We start from the raw sequence: 15,167 nt of genomic DNA, 5'->3' as shown, positions 1-15,167 counted from the left end.
GGGTGTGTGGACAAGCCTCTTTGAGCTTCATTTTTCACATTTTAAGTTTCATCGCCTCGCTTTTCCCACATACAGTTAGGAATAGGGTTAAGGTTAGATATATAGTTTGAGTTATGGTTAGGGTTAGGACTATGGATTATTATTAGGGTTAGATTTTTGGGTTATGGTTAAGTAAGAGTTAGGGTTCAATTATGTTTACTATTTTATTATGGTAAGGGCTTAATAAGGATCAAGGTATGAGGTAGAATAGGGTTAGGATTTAATAAGGATTAATGTCCAATTATGATTAAAGTCCAGTTAGGGGTTTAGGGCTAGAGTTCAATTAGAGTTAGGTTTAAATCTAGGGTTGTGGTTCAATTATTGCTAGACTATAGTTTAACTTGTAATTGGGGCCTAATTCAAGGGTTTTAGCTAAGTTTGGGGTTAGGTTATGGTTAGGGTTCAATTGGGTCTAGATTAGGGATATTGCCAAGGTTAGGGTTTAATTATGATAAGTGGTTGATCATAGTTATGATTAGTATTAGATTTCAATTGGGGTTAGAATTGTGAGTATGATTCAATTACTTTAGGCTTAGGGTTAAAATAGGGTTCAAGTTCTAGGTAGTGTTTAAAACATTATTTGTGACCTTTCTAAATTAATAATCATATGTTATTTTTCAAATGTTATTATAACTCAACTAAAATAGAAAAATCACATCTAAATGATAAATTAGAAACTTTTAATACTAAATATTTGTATATCTTAAATATTATAATTTTTTTTTAATCTTTTTAAATTGAAAATTAAGATTCTTTCATTCCTTTTTTTGGTAAAGTTATTGCTTCTATTTTCAATATTAATCTTTCTAATTTGAAAATTAGATTCTTTCCTTCCTTTTTAATCTTTTTATAACAACATTCCATGACATCAATATCTTAACAAATTAAGAATAACAACATTCAAATATAATATATTATAACATATTATTGTTATATTGATATTTATATATTTTTATTTTTATCAAAATATATTACTAATTATATAATATTTATATTCGAATAATATATTATTATATTATATTGGTCAAATGATATTATTTTATTATTAGTTAAAATGAATGACTCCATATTTAAGGCTAAGGCATGAAAATATAAGAGATAATGATTCTATGTAACAAATGTCATATTGTTATTTATGCACTCTAATAATGATAAATTATTTTTTTAAGTAAAAGTGCACAAATGTATTTTTTCATAATATTGATAGATTGATGGGGCTAATTTAATAGTCCCAAAATCCAAAATACTTAATAAAATATCTTTTGACTGTATTATAAACTTTCTACAGATCACATGTTCTAATTTGTTATTAAAATCAAAATAATAAACATTTATTTAACTAAATTCATTAATATTAAAATCTAAATAATAAACATTTATTTAACTAAATTCATTAATATTAATTTGTTTTATTAAATATAAATCTACATAAAATTATTTGATTAAAACAAATGAAAAGTAAAAGAATTGAGTCTCTGAGGGTTGCATTAGCGTTCATCACTACGAGTCCCATATTCTTCGTGATTCGGATACAGGTTTCGCTCTTTCTTTTCCCAATCATTTGTTTGTTAAGTGAAGGCAAGTTTCTCATAGCTCTACATTCCATCAATTTTTATCATCGTCTTGTTCAAGTTCATTCAAATTCCATATAAATTCTTCACAAATTACAGGGAAATGCAAATCAACAACCTTTAGAGGAGTAGGGTAGATCACTTAAGATAGGTTTGTTACCTGTGTTTGAATCTGCATTCAAACAAACAAAGGAAAGTTCTTGTTGGAGATATCGACAGACAAGCCACTAAAACTTGCATTGAATATCCACTCCCATGCTGAAGACAAATATAAATTAAATCAAAATATCGTATAGGAAGACCAGTGCTTGAATATGAATCCCACGCTAAAGAGGAATATAAAAAATCCAATAAATTTGAAAACCAGAACCCAAAAATTAAGGAGTACAAAGTTATCATATGTAGCTTACCAGTTCACATCGGCAGGTAACATGGAACATGGTATTGTAAACCCTCAAAATCTGCAGTTAAAAATAGAGCTCTCTTTAGCTACCTTTATCATCACAAAAAAATTCTCATAGAAACCTACGGTTTATGAAAAAAAAATATGTTATCATAAATACCCATGACAAAACCTATGTATAATTTCTGGTTTTTTTTGGTATAATTTCTAGTTTTTCATAGAGCTCTCTTTGGCTATATTTATGACCCTATATTTCAAGATTTATGCACAAATAATAGACTATAGACAATTACCAAACGGTGACAAACTATTTTCTAAATATTGAATTTCTAATATTAGGTAACATATATATAGTATATAACATGGTAAACTTTAAGCCATTTGTCCTTTCATTTGTACTATTAGAAATACTCGAATTTAGAATTATTTGCAACTTACAACTTTAGAATGTTGTCACTAAAAACCTGGAGGACATCACCAAGGTCGTTGATCATACCTGCACTCCTAAACCGGTCGTGGATCTTGACCTGGAGGAAGAGACCATCTAGACTGGAAGCGGTGATGCTACTCCGGTGGGTGGTACTGCGAAGAGAACCAGGGCCAATATCAAGAAAGTTGTGGCTGCTTCAGCAAAGGATCCCCCTAACTTCAAAGACAACATCAAAGAGCTATATGAAATCAGCAACACCCTGGCTAAAGCCCTGGAAAAAATTTGAATGCTGGAAGGCCTGCTGGCTTTATGGGGCTTTTTTGGGTTTTCTTCGGTTTTCCGCTGGTTTTTTATGGATTATGTTCTTTTCTGTTTCTTGTAGCTTTGCTGTTTAAGTTCTGCTTGTAAAGGGTTTCGGGGCCCCTTCAAAACCTGCTTTTTCCTTAAACAAAAACTTACAACTTCAGAAATTTTTACAACCTAAGAACTAAAAGAGTTTTTTTTACTACATTTCCATTGTTACTTAAAATATACATTGCACAGGATGCCTCAAAGGTTGATTACAAAGATATGGTGTTGATTACAAAGATATGGTGCAAAACTAATATGAATACCAAGTTGATTATATAGATATTGATGTTAAGTGATATCGATGCCTGAATTGATTACGACAAAAAAAGTGCACTTTGAGCTATTGTATATCCTTTTATTGAAACGACAAATGAAACAATCCGGTAAATGTACAACTAATAAAAAAAATTGGAAATTTTTAGTCAACAAAATGATTAAACAGACTAAGTTATAGCAGTTGAAGGATGCATACCTGATTTTGGCTAAACTCCAAGGTGTATAGTAGACACCCAACAAATATTCTAAACAAAAAATGTAGAGGAAAGAGTGGAAACCCCAGTCTATGATGTGCTGAAAACTGTAAGAAAGATACACTCAATTCCTCTACAAGAAAGGAAAAACTAATTTAAAACAAATATTTTTCTAAATCCAACTTGCCAATAACGCAGTCTTCTCAAGCAAGATGCCCAGCTTATGGACTATAACCTAATCACTGGTAAAAGAATGCCAAATATCTTTGAAACCAATGACTGGCAAAGAGAATGCAATTTCATTTTAAAAGATGAAACAATTGGTCTTCCACCACTGCTCCAGTTACAAATGAAACAATTGGTCTTCCGTTGTCGCTACAACTATGAAAGCTAAAATAGCTGGCCTTTTGGTGCCATGACTCAGCTGCAGTTACGAATCTGGCCTTTCACTACCATTCCTGTTAATGGACAGAATATGCAAGACTCTTGGAATTCCATATGCTGCAATTGTAACTGCCCTTTCTTTTTTGTTTCACGGATGTGTTGACATTGTATAGGACGCCTCTCGACATAATAATAAAGATGGGATAGGATTGGTGCATGTCGTGAGGCATGGATTTACGGTCCTACTTGCATTGCTTAAAGGTTTCTAAAGCTTTTTGAGCATATCCATTTGTGCTTGCTTTTTATGAAATAACATCTCTTTTGAGGCCCTATAGTCGATATTGTATGTATGTCTTCAAGAGAAAACTATATTTGCTTGAGATTCTCTGAAACATGTTCAACAAATCGGTTTCCTACCTCCACCTCACTCCATGAGATGACACCTTTTTGAGGCATTTTGTCAAACAATTTCAGGTGTGTTGTCTATGATTCATAGCAGAGTGTTTCTAACCATAACGTTTGACAAAAATCTCCATAACCTGTACTAAAGCCTCCCATTTAAATGCACCTTTTTGAGGCATGGAGGAAACAATTTGACAAGAACTTTTCATATTTATTAATAGAAAGAAATCATAACACAAATAAATGAAGCTTCTACAGTTAGAATAATCGTCTACCATAATAATCTTTTTCCATTTCAAAGAGGTCACGTGTACAGTCAAATACAAATTGCATTGCTCTTGGCATGATCACAAGGTAATATTCCCGTCCAACGGTGTCGATTTAAATCTTTGCTTAGATTTAAGGTGAGGATGAATAAAACTTTATGAGGGATGAGGCATGAAAAAAGATTTAGTCTAGCTTCTAGAAAAGTTTAAAAATGAATATAAAGTTTACCAAGTAACATAAACAACAAACCTTTAAGTGATGGATTTGTGACAAAAGTGGGGTGTGATGATGATAAGATGGAAAGAGTATTGAAAATGGAATTAGAGAAGATATAGAAAATTTTAAAAATGAAAATAAATTTTATCGAGTAATTGAAACAATTATAGAAGATATAGAAAAGTTTAAAAATGAATATAAAGTTTACCGAGTAACATAAACAACAAACCTTTAAGTGATGGATTTCTGACAAAAGTGGGGAGTGATGATGATGAGATGAAAGGGATATTGAAAATGGAATTAGAGAAGATATAGAAAAACTTTTGAGACCTGTTGTAAATAAATATGATATGTACAAATTAGTGTTAACAACAAATCTTCAACAAATCCTAAGAGATGGATTTATGACCAAAATAGGTGTGATCTTTATGGGAGAATAAAAAGATGAAAATGGATAGTTGCAAAAGATTTGAAGTAAGGGTTTAAGGATTGTCTTTCCTGTTTTGAAAGTGAGGAGATGAACTAGGTTTCACAATAACATGTATAATTTAGAGAGTGAAAGTGGGAGAAATGCATTCAAATTTAAACTCAAACCTCTTTCATCTACCTCTTTTACGTGGAGATAATGGTCATTACATAAACAACCAAATAATGACTTTATCTTTCTTTTTTATTTATTTAATCGTTATAAAAAATAAAATAAAAAAATCTTATTAAAAAATGTAGAGTTGAAGTATCAGTATTTGAATTAAGAAAAAGACAGTTTGTATAGGTTGGTGAAATCAAGAATATGGGATAAATCATAGTGCAGTTGATTGAACGAGAAATACAGTTTAGTGTGTGAGGGACAGTAATAGTGTTTGTTCATAATAAAATGAACTTGAGGACAGTATAAATGAATGACAATATCATTGTCGTAGTAATGTATAACAGTAAACATACAGTGAAAAAATAAAAAGACAGTCTCTATATTGTTTTCTAAATTTGAACAAATATATACAAGGGAAGAAGAAATTCTTCTTACTCGATATAGGTATTTCGCCTCGGAGATTCGAACCTGCAACGTGGGTTTTTTTAAGATAGAAGTATAGTGTTTTTAATCTGCTTCAGTAAATTTTTTAGCACAAACAAGGAAATACAACTAATGAGGTCAATCAAACGCTAGAAGGAGGGCTTGAACCTCCGACCTTGTGGTTAACAGCCACACGCTCTGGCCAACTGAGCTATTCCAGCTTACGTTAGTCTGAGAACATAGATAATTATCAAGTTTCTTACGAACGCAAAGACATGAGCCTTATATGTAATCATCTACCTCAAAAATCTAACTACACTAAATGCCCTTAAAATATACCTATGTTCTAAGAAAAAAGGAAGTATTATATTTGTCAGTAAGCTGCAAAGATGAAAACCTATTTTCCCTCTCATAGGTCCCACCGAGATTTGAACTCGGGTTACTGGATTCAGAGTCCAATGTCCTCACCACTAGACCATGGGACCGCACTGTTGTTAAATATATTTTATCAAAATACTTTTTCTCATGCATATTTTTTCTAATTGAAACTCTCGAACATGATATTCTGGAATCAACTAGTAGTAAAGATTGCAGTAATTTATTATTACTCTAGACAAGAAGGTGGTTCAAATGAACAAAAGAATGGCTAATCTTTCCATTTTGCAAGGTATTCAATGTGATGAATATATCTTTTATAAATTTTAATGTGATGGATTTGTGACAAAAGTATGTCTATTAATAAGTGTTCGTTGGAATGTCTTTTTCATGGGATGGATGGATAGGTAGGTGGGAAATCTTCAGTTATCCTCTAAATCTAAGGTGGGTATTTTAATCTTGATTTGGGAAATTGTTTTGCGTCATATGTAGTGTAAGGCATTAACATGGTCTAAGTCTGATCATCGGTGAAAATGTCAAAGTAGGGAATTTGAAATGAAAAAGCATGTTACGTACAAAATGTGGCATAAAAGTTGGATTTAGTTTCTACTTCTATCAAGAAACATATAGGGGAAGAGCACCAGTCACTGCCCATGTTCCCATAACCGTTCACTCCTTGCACACCCAATTCCCCAATTACTAACTTTAAAGAGACAAAAAACAAACATAATTAACTAATGTTGTTTTGCTATTAGTTGCCTGCAATAAGTTGTAATTTGTCATTGACCTTCAAATTAAAGGAAAAATTCTAATAACATAGACTATTTGAATTATAGTTTCTAGCAAACTTGTATCTTAATTCTTAATACTTGTTTGTTGTATTGGAAATGTGCTTTTGTCTCAAAATGCATTTCTATTTTGGATATTTACATGTTGACGTATTTGGACATTAAGATATCTCAGAGGAGGTTTCTTTGCATTTCTATATATCTCTTAAAATTGTTAGTTGAAAATTAAAAATAGTCATAGAAGTTTTTTTTAAATATAACATAGAAATTATGTTGGTTTTTTCTAAAGTGTTGATATGTGATTGATAAAAGCTAAAAGAAATATAGTAATAATCTAATTTTTTTTTCTTTTGTTGATATCTATTTGAATGCTCTTAATGTTAATATTTTTATTTTCAAGCATTTTAGTGTTTTACATTCTTTAAAATTGCATTCCTTGGCCTAGTTCTTAGGTAAAGTCATCCTCAACTATGCTTTGAACAATTTCATTCTATTGTGTTTTAAAATTAACTATAGAAATACATTAAATGTAGGTTGACAATTGAACAACTAAAAATATTGGGAGAAATTAAAATTAGGTAGTTGACTAGAAACATAAAATGTCATTGTAATATTTTTAGCATATATATAAAAGTTTCTCTTATGTAATTAAACATTCAAAAAGTGAATTGTATCGGGGGTGGTTTTTAAACTTGTTTTGACCATTTTTTAATCCACTTGTTCACAACAAAAATTAGTTATATCATTCTAACTGAAATCTCTATAGTTTGTCTCATGCAATTAAAATTCTTAAATTTGTTTCATAAGGATTGCATTGTGGAAGAAATATTGGTTTTCATATTTGCAAAAAGTCATATTTACATTACTCAAAACAACAAGTTACACTATAGTCTATAGAGAGGAAAATTTAATTTCATATAAAATGACTCCAATATGGAAATTGTAATAAGCACATGTTCCTTCATATTGAATGGTTTCACACTCAATGAGAACCCCCAATTGCTTCCTACCAAAAACTTACCTTTAAATCAATAGGGAGAGCAATCCCATTCAATTAAACAAGCAAATTGGCAAAAAGAGGAGAGCAATCCAATTCAGGTTATACCTCTTCTAATTGAAACTCTCAAACAAGATATTCTAGAATCAATTAATACCGAAGATTGCATTAGTTTATTACTCTACACAAGAAGGTGGTCTGAATGAACAAAAGAATGGCTAACCCTTCCATTTTTGGTTTTGCATATGACTCAAAATCATTCAATTCTAGATCTTTAAACTTAATGTTATATTGTGTTTGCTTCTGCAACAAAACTATGATTGAGAACTATAGGACTGATAAATAATTGTGATTTGTGCATCTTGAAATGTGGATAGTTTAAAATCAACATGTCTTAACAAATTATAGCTTAAGAACTAAAGGATCAATAATTATCTCTAGAATATTTATCTTCAAAAGTATATAGTTTAAATTTGGGATGTTTTACGATCTTAGATCTATATGATTGAATAATCTGTAAACTTTTAATTTTGTATGTTTGAAGCTGAAGTTTTTGTTTTGCGTTTCAATTTTATAAATTGTTTTCTTACAAGATTTTAGCTCTTTCAAAATGTTATTTTTATTATTTATAGAAAATAATTAATGGACATCTATACAAAAGTCATATCCAATGCAATAAATATGCTTTGAAGAGGAATCAACATTTAAAAATCCTATAAATTGTTGTTCTTTACTAAAATTTATTATCATGTGCTGCTACTCTTATATATATTGCAACCCTTATTAATATGGAGTAATTAGTAGAATGTTACATATATTATCTATTTACTTTCAAAATTATAAAAAATCTTTACTCATTTTTAACCACCAACATTTTGGCTAAATATGCATTTTATGCCAAAGACATCTCTTATTTGAAATGGGCGACCTAGTTTGAATGATTGATGGTTGAAAATGTTCTTCAAGCCCAACAAGACGATTGAAATAATCTTGAGTGTGCATTTTTCTCTTCCATTGTGCACTATTCAAGAATTAATTCAATTCAAAAGTACCTCCCGTGTCCATGAGACAACATACACACACACTTGAAAAGTTGTTCGTTTAAATTTTAGACATTAGTGAAATAAAGTTGTGCATAAAGATAAATGGTTGTCACATCAGTTTTCAAATCACTATCACATGTAGACCCCCAGATCTCGGAGAAGCCGCATTCCTTCATAGATTCGGGCTCGCCCTTCCAAATAAGTATAATTATTATCATATGCTCGTATTAAAGTGCACAAAATTATTAAATATAAATTGTTAAATGTATGATTGAACTTATTGTCTAAACAACTCTATCAACAATATCAAGTTCTTCCAAGGAATTTAAAATAAGAATGATTTGTGATTTGTCTAAAGGAATGCATGCAAATTCATATACGTACTTTTCTTAACAAATGATTTTTGAATTCATGAATAGTCTACCTATTGGATTATTTACAAACGACAAAACATTAAACTATATAATTATATATTATATTTTATAATAAAAACTATTAAATATAAATACAAAATTATATAAAAAATTAGTTTTATCAATATTTTGTATTTATTATTTATTTATTAATTTAATATTATCTATAATAATATAACTAAAATATAAAATATATTTTAGTTATATATATATATATTTCTTTTGGCAAGGTGGCAATGCCACTTGATATATTTTATTAATAATATATAATTTTTACAATATATTTAAAAACTGGTTCAAACTGAGCTCCCAGAGAAAAGAACCAGGAAGAAAAACTCTGGTCATTGCTCATCAACATGCCTATAGAAGAGAAGTAGTGAACAATCCTCTAGCCGGAGCTAGTTACAAAATAGAGATCAACAAAGGAGCATGCAGGCTTATTTACAAATAGGAGCATGCAAGCTCATTTTACAGAATAGGAGCATGCAAGCTTATTTACAAAATAAGGACATGAAAAAGAAATAACATAGGCTGCCCAGTGAATGAAGAAGAGAGCTCCAAAAAGCAAAAGGACTAAACCAACATCAAAGGACAGATCCATCTTCATAGGATATCTTGAAGGCCCTACAACAAAGAACTCCTGCGACCACAATTGACATGCCCCTGCACCAAAAAACACCTACAACCAATATATATATATATACTACAGAACGCAGAGAATTTACAAGAAACACAAGGGTCCAAAACATAACTGACACCAACGACATGAGATCTAATGTCTGCCATTATAGACAAATGCCAAAGGAGAAGAGGTGAATGTGGAAACAACAAACTTTCAAGTGATGGATTTCTGACAAAAGTGGGGAGTGATGATGATGAGATGAAAGGGATATTGAAAATGGAATTAGAGAAGATATAGAAAAACTTTTGAGACCTGTTGTAAATAAATATGATATGTACAAATTAGTGTTAACAACAAATCTTCAACAAATCCTAAGAGATGGATTTATGACCAAAATAGGTGTGATCTTTATGGGAGAATAAAAAGATGAAAATGGATAGTTGCAAAAGGTTTGAAGTAAGGGTTTAAGGATTGTCTTTCCTGTTTTGAAAGTGAGGAGATGAACTAGGTTTCACAATAACATGTATAATTTAGAGAGTGAAAGTGAAGAAATGCGTTCAAATATAAACTCAAACCTCTTTCATCAACCTCTTTTACATAGAGATAATGATCACTACATAAACAACCAAATAATGACTTTACCTCTTTGTCATAGTAATGTACAACAGTGAAAAAATAAAAAGACAGTCTCCTTTTTGTTGTATCAATAGGAACATCAATAACATGATTCTATGTTGTTTTCTAAATTTGAACAAATATATACAAGGGAAGAAGAAGTTCTTCTCACTTGATATAGATTTTTCGCCTCGGAGATTCGAACCTGCAACGTGGGTATTTTTTAAAATAGAAGGATGGTGTTTTTAAGCAAAAAAATTAGGTTTTTCTGGTCTTTGGGTATTTTTTAAAATAGAAGGATGGTGTTTTTAAGCAAAAAAATTAGGTTTTTCTGGTCTTTGGGTATTTTTTAAAATAGAAGGATGGTGTTTTTAAGCAAAAAAATTAGGTTTTTCTGGTCTTTGTTGAAATTCTGCAAAATAACAAAGGCTCTGCCAAACTAAATAGCTCTAGTTTAGAAAAACTCAGTACGCAAAGTATTTGACTGCAGTAACTGAGCTCAATCGCAGAAAAAATAGAGTATTATAAGAGGTTTTTTCCAGTGATTGCATCAGAGAAGGGTTTTGGTGTTGTTATATAAATATTCTTTAGCAGAGACTAAATTTCACAAAAAGGATCTGTTTGCCCTGAAAATTTGAAGGTTTCACCAACAAAATTTGGATTATTTTGGTACAGATTAAGAATTTTTTAATCTGCTTTAGTAAAGTTTTAATAGCATAAAAGAAAGAAATACAACCAGACAATGAAGTCAATCATACGCTAGAAGGAGGGCCTTGAACCTCCGACCTTGTGGTTAACAGCCAACTGAGCTATTCCAGCTTTCGTTTTTTCAGTAAAATAGATACGCTATGAAGCAACATCAAAACACAGAGACATTGTTTTCCTTCTAAAGCTTTGAAATTCGATTTTCAAGGATTGAAAATAATATATAACGAAGAGCCATATATGTAATCATTTAACTCCAAAATCTAACTACTGCAAATGCCCTTAAAAATATATATTTGTACTAACAATAAAAAATTGAATTTTTTTAGACTCCTTCCCTTTTTCTACAGGTCCCACCGAGATTTGAACTCGGGTTACTGGATTCAGAGTCCAATGTCCTCACCACTAGACCATGGGACCAATCTATTTTATCAAGATATTTTTTCTTTTCTGTATTGTTTTTAATTGAAACTCTTAAACATGATATTCTCGAATCAACTAGCACTAAAGATTGCAGTAATTCATTACCTGCAGGATTATTAATGCATCCATTTGGTGCATTCTTTTTTTGAAGGCAGTCAATCATTTGAAACTATTTTTTAAAATTTATTCATATTTTTATAGTTTTAATTTTTGTATATTTTTTAGAATTCAAATAATATTATTTATCTGCTTTCTTATTGGTGTATTTTGGAAACATTCATTGCAAAAAATCTATTTTTTTCAATTATTTATTCAATATTTTTTAGAACCATCCCAAGTGATCCAAAGTGTCAATAAATTCTGATTATGATAGATGATATGTACCAAAATCTTATCTCATTCAATAAGATCAAAAAAATCTAAATAAAATATTGTTTGTTAGGATGTATTTTCAATGCATATTAATATACTTTTTTGACAGTTGGATATCTATTAAATACATAGAACTATTTTAATTGTACATTTTACTATATATGCACTTCCCACATTTAATTTTAAAATATGAATGCTACTGTAAATGTCTAGAAACATCCTCTCTTGCTTAATGCATGCACATCAAATTTTGTGCAGTTGTTCAGTGTATTAATTAGCCTCTCTATTTCTTTTGCCTTCATTACTTTATGTCGCCTCTCTATTTGACCATCACTGCAGACACTTTTTTGCAACAAGACTACGCTCAGAGAGAAAGAGAAAAGAGGTATGGGAATATTTCCTTTTTTGTTGGCTCTATGTTGGTGCTTCCACTTCTTGTTGCTAATAAGTATTGGCATTGCATTGAATAACCAACGCTTGTCATTTGTCCTTTGACATGTCAAAAAAAAATCATAATAGTTTAATCATTTGTAGGACTTCTGTTATATGGAAGGAATTTGGAGATCTGGTTTATATTTCGGTTTTCTAGTTTATTTAAGAGATATTGTTAGAGTAAAGGTTTTAATTTAATCATGTTGATTAAATTACCTTTATTCCTCTCTTAAGATTTCACTTTAGTTTGCATTTGTGACATTTAATAATTATTAAATGTCTACCTATTAGGTTTTTTTTTAGGGTTGCACAATATCCTTTTATAAGGATTCATCATTGTAATTTATCTCTCTCTTGGATGAATACATTTTTCAGCTTTCAGAGCACCCTTGCTTGTTTGTCTCCATCTCTTCTTTCTATGACAGGTTATTTGCATGCAGGTGATCTTCGGGGTCTGTGAAGTTGGCTTTCTCAACTTCTACATGGTATCAGAGCTCCAGATCTGCTGCTTCCTGTTCGTCTTCTGAAGAATTTGGAGCTACGAGGGTTAGATCTGACTTTTAGGTTTTGGTTGCATCAGATATGTGTTTGTCTTCTATTTTATTTTGGAATAGGGGTTTTTTTTTTCGGTGCACTTTGAGCCCACCTCACCATTGAGCTCGTAGCGCCCAAAAATCCCTATTACCATATATAATTTGTCCGATTTGGACACAGTTGCTCCAGAAGGCAAATTTTTTTTGCCACGAAAACCAAGGCGAAAATTCTAAAAAAATCAAAAAAATATTTAAAAAACGCAGTTTTTTAAAGTTTTTGGGCGCAGCCAGTGTTACGGCCAGCGCCGCCACCGCCCAGCCCGGCAGCCACCGCCGTCGGCGGTAACCCGCCCAGCGTCGCCCGCGCGCTGCCTACCGCTTGCGCGCCGCCTGCCGCCCGCCCGACCGCCCAAGCGCGGCCGCCACCGTGCCGCCAACAGAGCGCTAGCCCCTGGTCGCCCTGCGGACCAGGGGCTTATTTTTTTTAGCCCTTGAGGGCTATAGGGTCTATTTGGGTCTTTTGGAGCTCTTTCACGAAATCAGGCATAACTTGGGCATTTTAGCTCGGATTTTCGAATGGAAATAGGCGTTGGAAAGCTGGTTCCGAGCCCGATCTAATTGATGCAGGTCTTTTTCTCTAATTTTGCCGTTTTGCAGTGTTTTTTGCCAGTCAAAGTCAGAACAAGTTTTTTGCACTCCAGGAGCCATATCTTTTGCATATGGACTCCGTTTTTCACAAACGAATAGGCGTTGGAAAGGGGTTTATGTGCTCTTTCCAGATCTGTCATTTATTTTTCCAGAATCTACACTAGGTACATTCTATTCAGTACTTTGTGTTTTCACACATCTGTCAATTACTTGGACGTTTCATGACTTGGAAATGATTTGTTTGCGTGGGATGGATTTATTTGATCTGCTTTATCAGTATTAAAGTCATTTAGTCTCAGATTTGTTAATTTGAAGAGTTATCATGGGTTTTTCTACTCACCCTTCAGTTGTATTTCTAGAACGGGGTAATTATGAGTCATGGGCAAAGGGCATACTTACACACTGTAGGTGGCTTAATATTTTGCCTTATTTGTATGATCTCATACCTAAACCAGCAACTTTAGAGGGAAAACTAGCTTGGGATATCATTAGAATTCACATAGTAGGAGTTATTTTTTCTAGTGTTGATTCTGACACTGTGTGGGCTATATCGGGCATTGATTGTCCTCACTCACTTTGGACACATCTTTGGGAGATCTATGGAGAGCCCAGTCTTTCACCATTCCCAAAGGATCCTGCTTCAGATTGTCTTGTACCCATTGGTTGGAGAGATAACACACCTTTTGATCATGATACTTTAAAAGAACTTCAATATTTAGACACCCTTACATATTCCGATGAATCAGAGGATTGTCTCACAGTTCCTACTCTTCAAACTGAGATTATACATGTATCAACATCATCTCCTTTTGTTCCTGATTAGTTTGATATTGCCTCTTCTTTGGCTCCTATTGATTCAGCTAAGCAGGACATCATACATCTTTCAGACATGGCTACTTGGGATTCTTATCTTGCAGGCATTTCGTCTTTGTTTGTAGAGTCCTATATTGCAGACTTGAAGGATTACTTTGAGGATTTTCAGCTCCTCTTTGTTGACAACCATATTCCAGCTGTTAGCCCACCATCATCTGTGCATTCAGAGGTTGCAGTTTTTGAGTCTTCAGTTCAGTTTGGATTTGACATCTTTTGTTTTAGTTCAGATAGAGGGATTCTTCAGCATCCTATTATGGCACACATCTTGAGACAGATTGATTCTTCTCTCTTCACAGGGTTTCTTCATCTTCGTCCTTTAGATCTATTTCTTCCCAAGGGGAGGAATATTATATGCCGCTTCAAGATCTCTTTCTGGATTCTACCTCAGGCATCCATATGTGCGACAGGAGTTTCTTCATTGTTGGGGGGGCTTCTAGTCTCTTTCTTTTTCTCCTATGGAGACCATTGTATATGTACTTATATGATAGAAGTTGTCTATGGGGGGTATCATGTTATCCACCTCCTATCCTTCTGTTATTAGTGCATTTATTTCTTTCATCTCTTTTTGGAGTAGATTTTTTCCCAGGAGGTTTTCTCTATTTCTCCACTTTACAGAGATTTGGTTGTAATTGGGTACCTGATCAGGCCTTGTTGCCGGGACCCAAGTTTATTTTCTTGCATTGTAGTTACCTTTGCTTTCTTGCACATGTTTGTAACTGCACTTTTGCTCATCTTAAGGGGGGGTGTTAGAGTAAAGGTTTTAATTTAATCATGTTGATTAAA

The 15,167-nt window shown here is 32.2% G+C and overlaps 3 non-coding genes across 3 annotated transcripts; all 3 read right to left on the bottom strand.

The window, feature by feature from the left end:
• Positions 1-5,692: 5,692 nt before the first annotated feature.
• TRNAN-GUU (transfer RNA asparagine (anticodon GUU)) lies at positions 5,693-5,766 on the bottom strand. Its single transcript has one exon. It is a non-coding gene; the product is annotated as a tRNA-Asn (tRNA).
• A 192-nt stretch (positions 5,767-5,958) lies between these two features.
• Positions 5,959-6,030, bottom strand: TRNAQ-CUG (transfer RNA glutamine (anticodon CUG)). The gene has a single exon. It is a non-coding gene; the product is annotated as a tRNA-Gln (tRNA).
• Positions 6,031-11,451: 5,421 nt separating this feature from the next.
• On the bottom strand, positions 11,452-11,523 carry TRNAQ-CUG (transfer RNA glutamine (anticodon CUG)). The gene has a single exon. It is a non-coding gene; the product is annotated as a tRNA-Gln (tRNA).
• Between the last annotated feature and the right edge of the window lie 3,644 nt (positions 11,524-15,167).

Source organism: Cryptomeria japonica, chromosome 9 (assembly GCF_030272615.1).
Source record: "Cryptomeria japonica chromosome 9, Sugi_1.0, whole genome shotgun sequence".
NCBI lineage: Eukaryota > Viridiplantae > Streptophyta > Pinopsida > Cupressales > Cupressaceae > Cryptomeria > Cryptomeria japonica.
This window is presented reverse-complemented; position numbering and strand designations above follow the sequence as displayed.